Consider the following 6,367-nt stretch of genomic DNA (forward strand, 5'->3'; position numbering starts at 1 on the left):
ACTCAGTATTCTGAGATTTAAGCCAAAATTCTGTCCATTTCCTTAAAAATCTGACTTAAAATTAAAATTAGATTTTCTGGCAATTCTGAGGTTAAAATCAAAATTCTGAGGAAAAAAATGCTTTTTTAAAGTGAGAAGCAGTATAGCATACATTATATAAACAGTCTTTTTATTTCACTATTTGCATAATTTATTGACCATCTAAATTATAGTTTTTTCATCGCTTTTTTACAGTCTGTAATAAAATTCAACAAAAAAATGCCAGGTTTCAATGTAAACAAAAACTTTACGAAGCACTCAAGTTTATACAATCAGTTTAAAGAGAAGAACGTTACAAAGAGAAATGAAGGTAGCAACAGGCTTGAGATGCACAGTATGGATCTGACTCCTGTGTTCTCATGAGGATTTAATTGAGGCCAAATTTCCCCCCTTATCTGAGAGCAGATCTGGCTCATCTGAGCTGACGAAGCAAAGTGACAAACCAAATATTTCCTGTTATGTTTCTGAAGCTGAGCTTCATTCTGCTCCAGAGGACCGTTTGTTCTGTTTTCAGTGTTTGATCTCTACGCTGCAGCACATCCAAACTGATTTGGTTTTGTTATTATTTCTGAAAACACAAAGTCATAAGTGATTAAGAATACAGAATAAAAAACAAAATATAGAAAAGCCCCTTTGATGCCAGCTCAGTGTTTTTTTATATAGAAAAAACACTATTGCTGTCAGCTGTAACATTTATCTGCTTTAAAATAATAAAGCACAGTGTATGAATGAAAATATTGTTACAGGCTGAGTTGGGTAGGAACTAGTTACATTTCCTTGGGTAACTTTTGAAAATTTGTACTTTGAGCGGCTGTATTTCTATGTAAAAAGTATGCCGTACCCTTAACTTGAGTAATTTTCTTATAAAGTATTTTTACTCTTGAGTTAAATTTCTGGATTTTCTTCCCACTGAATGAAAAACAAATATGTTTTAACCAGAAACTCACCAGACTCGGACACAACCCTGCAGCTTCTGTTAAAGCTCAACACATTTTTATTGAAAGAAAGTGATTTGGAAACATTTTATTTTGCTTGATTTTGTCATTTATATGAATTATTGTCATTTTGGTTCTTAAAAATGTCCACTTAACTTAACTGATGTAATTTTTAAATATTAAATTATTGATAATTTGATCAGTTAGGACTTGAATAGACCTTTTACCAAACATTTTTCCACTCAAGTAATTTTACTTTTACTAAATATTGAAGTAATTCAACTCTTTAGTATTTTTGGATACCCTACTCTCTGTTTACAGGTTTTGGGGGAGAAATTAAATCAAATACTGCAACTGCTTGGATTTCCACTAAGCTACTTTGTCCAGCAGAGGGCGCTCAAGGGCTCGTTTCATGGAGGCCAAATGTCTAAAAAGTATGTGCCAAGTTCATAAAGAACAAGCACAATTATTGGATTACGGATGTTATGTTGTGTATAAACTTTAAACTTTGTTTAGTTTGTAGGACTGGAGAGACATTTAAGAGTCAACTACTGTTAAAACGATGCATTTAGTAAATCTTAAGAGGGAAAAATATATATATATATACATTACATAACATTTAGCACTTCCTGCTCAGTGGAGGTTTAACCTGAATCATCAGGAAGGATTTTATCTAGTTTAGTCGCCATTAACTTTATTATTATTTTTTTAAACCAGGTAACGGTCCATATACCCAGACCACATCAGTATCAGTTTTTTTTGTTTTGTTTTACTAACCAGGATTTACGTCATCTCTATCGAAAATGATATAAACGTTTTGTGTGTTTTGAGCACCACCTAGTGGCAGTGTTGAGCACTGCTCATGCCAACAGCATTATACAACAGTTATGTAATTTCACTTTAAACCAGCCTGTGTTTCACCGATCAGGTTAGAAATAAAATATACATGTAACATCAAAATGTATAAATTAACCAGGATACATCCATTTCTTCTAAATGTGATTATTAAAGTAGCACTTGTTTTAAACAGATGTTTTCACCAATTTCAGAGTTTTAAATCCACGTTTTCCAATGGAGCAACAGAAATAACAGTCCAACCAAATAATTTTTTTCTTTCATTAGTGATTTATTTAATATTTAGAGATTTCAAATACTAAAATGAAACAGAGGATGAGTCCCGACACTTGGAGCTGCTGAACTGGCCTTCAGCGGCCCGTTGTGTGTTTGGGTTACAAAATGTTCAGTTAGAAAACGTCTGAGGAGCACCTGCAGAAATAACAGCATGAAGCCACCAGGCAGCCGAAGAGACGCCACAGTCGGTGCATAACCCTCAGCCAGATCAACGTGCTACGAAGCTAGCTAGTGAATAAAAATCCTAATTTAAAATAAACCAAGAAAAGCCTGGTGGGGACAAATGAAGCCTGGTGGCACAATGGAGAAAACCTGGCTTCTGTCCATATCACTACGTCTAAGGAGGAACACAGTTTCTGTATTTCTACATTTCTCTGCGTTGCTCTTGGTCCAGTCCCTCACTCGGTGCTGTTTCCCTGCCGGACTGAGCTAACCAGAAGCAGAAACTCCTAGGATCCTTGGGTCACGCAAATCCCTCCACCACGAAGAGGTGGCAGCCCCCAGAGGGGAAAAATTAAACCAGAAACAGTTTAATCTGGGAGAGGCCTGAAGGTGGCGCTGTGGAGTTAGAACAGTGATGGTAGAGGAAGACCTGACAGTAGCAACAGGTGAAAAATGGCTGACTTCAGCTTGGTTTCAGGTTCCTTTCACTACAGACCAACATAAGAATTAAAACGTTTTATTACATTTGGGGTCAAACAGGACAATGACTAATAGAACAATACAAAAGTACTTTGATCACAAAGGGAAATTAAATGCATAACCAAGCCATACAAATAATTGTATTGGTACGAACTGTTAACTTTATTTCCTGTATTTTTTTCCCCTCCAGCAGCTCCACCTGGTCTGGCGTTCTGATTGGCTGGTTCCTTCCTGGAGGAGGGTACCAGCTGCCATGATGCTGCCATCACCTAGCGGTTCTCCCTCTCCTGCTGTTATCTCTTCACTCCATGAATGTAGAAAGTTCTCCTGACCAGCTGGCTTGTTGTGTCTCTGCTCTGTCTTCACGCCTCCTTCTCGGAGGCCGTTTCAGATGGCTGCCGGTTCTGAGCCCGGTTCTGGTTCTGCTGGAGGTTTCTTCCTGTTAGAGTTCTTCCTCTCCACTGTGGTTACATGCATGCTCCGTATGAGGAATTGATGTAAAGACGAGGACTTTACATCAAGCGCGTAGCTGTGGCCCCCTGCTGGTCAGGAGGAGTGAATGTTGTAAGTAATGACTTCATGCAGTCTGCTGGGTTTTCTTTGGTCAGAACTCTAAACCATTAATTGAACCCAATGCATATATAACGATCAACTGGAATTCATGATCAAATTGTAATGACTTTAAAATGCCTCGACAACATTGTTGTGAATTACCATTATAAATACAAATTAATTGAATAAATCTTTGTTTTGTTGGTGGTTGTTGGGGGGGGTTGTTTTTGGTTGGTTTTGGTTGTTGGGGGGGGTTGTTTTTGGTTGGTTTTGGTTGTTGGGGGGGGTTGTTTTTGGTTGTTGGGGGGGTTGTTTTTGGTTGTTGGGGGGGTTGTTTTTGGTTGGTTTTGGTTGTTGGGGGGGTTGTTTTTTGTTGTTTTTGATTGGTTTTGGTTGTTGGGGGGGTTGTTTTTTGTTGTTTTTGATTGGTTTTGGTTGTTGGGGGGGTTGTTTTTGGTTGTTCAGGGGGTTGTTTTGGTTGGTTTTGGTGGTTGTTTGGATTGTTTGGGTGGTGGTTGTTTTGGTTGTTGGGGGGTTTATTTTGGTTGTTGTATTGTATTGGCTGGCCATATTTGTTGGTTTCGGTGTTCAATTTTACACTGCGCCAATTCACAACAAGTGTCTGGATGCACTTCGAACTGAATTTTTTTTTGTTTACTTATATTTCACTGATAATTAGTACAATAAGCTGTGTTATTTATTAAAATGGTTCTTACCAAAGAAAACCCAGCAGACTGCATGAAGTCATTACTTACAACATTCACTCCTCCTGACCAGCAGGGGGCCACAGCTACGCGCTTGATGTAAAGTCCTCGTCTTTACATCAATTCCTCATACGGAGCATGCATGTAACCACAGTGGAGAGGAAGAACTCTAACAGGAAGAAACCTCCAGCAGAACCAGAACCGGGCTCAGAACCGGCAGCCATCTGAAACGGCCTCCGAGAAGGAGGCGTGAAGACAGAGCAGAGACACAACAAGCCAGCTGGTCAGGAGAACTTTCTACATTCATGGAGTGAAGAGATAACAGCAGGAGAGGGAGAACCGCTAGGTGATGGCAGCATCATGGCAGCTGGTACCCTCCTCCAGGAAGGAACCAGCCAATCAGAACGCCAGACCAGGTGGAGCTCCAATGGAGAAAACAAAACAGAAAAATGATCAGTTCATCCTCTAGTAACCTAAACCTACTGCAGCATAACTACAGAGAACAGGAAAACCTAAACCAGACTGAGCTTTTCCTTAATGTCATAACCACAAAACACTTTCTCAAAGATCAAGAAACAAGTTTTAACATTTAACACAAACTGGAGGACATTTTAAATATCCAAAATAAATTGGATTATTTAGTCTCTGAACAAAACTGTCCTCAAAAAAAATAATAATAATATGATGAAGGCCTCTTCCCTTTGTCCATGGTGGAGCAGTGAAGGGCCAAATCAGAGTCAAAATCAAGATCATCCAGGAGGATTCCTGAAGGACCACAAATGAATACAGGTTTCAGGTCAAACCCTCTAAAACAGCTCAGAATAAATCACTTTTCAAAAGATCTTGCTTGCAAATACTGTTAAAACAGCAAAACAGCCATTTCTTTAGGAAAACTGGGAGAGTTTCAGTCAAAATGGATCAGAAGGAGTCTGCCTTACACCTGCAGGGTTTCCTCCAGAAAACCTGATGAACCCAACAGTAGAATCACTACGGTCATCCATCAGTGGGGGTGATGAAGGCCTTTTCCATCAGTTGAAGGTGGGACGATGAAGGGCCAAATCAGAGATGATCTAGGAGAAGTCCTAAAGGACAGAAAGACAAGATGGATACAGGTTTCAGGTGAAACCCTTTAACAGCACAGAAACATTTAACAGCAAATACCTGCAGCATTTCTCAAGTCGTCAAGGTCATCAATCAGCGAAGTGGGACGAGGGCCTCCCCTAGTGGTCGTGGGGATGGGAGAAGTCTGAGACGAAAACAAAACGATGCAGGAAATTCCAGGACAGAAAGAAGAAAGACAACCAGATGGATGCAGGTTTCTGGTCAAAACTTTTATCTGCTCAGAGTAAACTGTCACTTTTCAAAAACTCATACTTCTAAATATCACTTAAAATACCTTCAGCATTTCTTGGGTCATTATGGTCATCCATCAGTGGGGTGCGATGAAGGCCTTCTCCATCCATTGTTGTTTGGGGGGAGGGGGTGGGAGGGGCTGTGGGTTTATGTGAAGGACTTTTCCCTATGGGTCATTTGTCTAGTCAGTTGGCCTTTGCGGACGCTTTTTACCTCGCCGCCTTTGCGCGACGCTTTTACACCTCCCGCCGCTTCCTTTGCGCCGCGACGCTTTTTACCCGCCGCTCCTTTGCGGCGCGCTTTTTACCCGCTGCCTTTGCGCCAGACGCTTTTACCCCGCTCCTTTGCGGCCGCGCTTACCCCGCTCCTTTGCGGCCGCAGACGCTTTTACCTCGCTGGCCTTTGCCGCGACGCTTTTTACCCCGCCGCTCCTTTGCGGCCGACGCTTACCGCCGCTCCTTTGCGGCCGCGACGCTTTTACCTCGCTGCCTTTGCGGCCGCAGACGCTTTTTACCTCACGCCCTTTGCGGCCGCGACGCTTTACCCGCTCCTTTGCGGCCGCGACGCTTTTACCCGCCCGCTCCTTTGCGGTCAAGACGCCTTTTACCCCGCCGCTCCTTTGCGGCCGCACGCCTTTTACCCCGCCGCTCCTTTGCGGCCGCACGCCTTTTACCCCGCCGCTCCTTTGCGGCCGCACGCCTTTTACCCCGCCGCTCCTTTGCGGCCGCACGCCTTTTACCCCGCCGCTCCTTTTAGAATAAATTCCACATTTGACCAGAGAATCCCAGACTTGTTATGGCTGTTGTACCCAAGACTAGAATACCTACCTTTCATATAGATTACCAGATTTTCCTGTGTCGACTGTGGAATGGATCAACTGCTTTGTTGTACCAGTTACCAATTTTCTTTGAAATCCTCCAATGACTTCAAAGTCTTAGGGACTGGTTACAGGAAGTAGCAAACCACATTTCCCATTGTTGAGTTCACAGTCCAGTGCCATACTGGTCTTCT

General features: G+C 41.9%; 1 long non-coding RNA gene across 2 annotated transcripts; it reads right to left on the reverse strand.

Annotated features, from left to right (window-relative positions):
- Nucleotides 1–4,381: 4,381 nt before the first annotated feature.
- On the reverse strand, nt 4,382–5,532 carry LOC122844834. Of its 2 annotated transcripts, XR_006372943.1 has the most exons (4): nt 5,400–5,532; nt 5,165–5,249; nt 4,942–5,085; nt 4,382–4,768 (listed from the first exon to the last, which is right to left on the reverse strand). It is a non-coding gene; the product is annotated as an uncharacterized LOC122844834 (long non-coding RNA). The 2 variants fall into 2 exon arrangements; XR_006372942.1 differs by having other exon boundaries at nt 5,165–5,532.
- Between the last annotated feature and the right edge of the window lie 835 nt (nt 5,533–6,367).

This window comes from Gambusia affinis, linkage group LG15 (genome assembly GCF_019740435.1).
Source record: "Gambusia affinis linkage group LG15, SWU_Gaff_1.0, whole genome shotgun sequence".
Lineage (NCBI taxonomy): Eukaryota > Metazoa > Chordata > Actinopteri > Cyprinodontiformes > Poeciliidae > Gambusia > Gambusia affinis.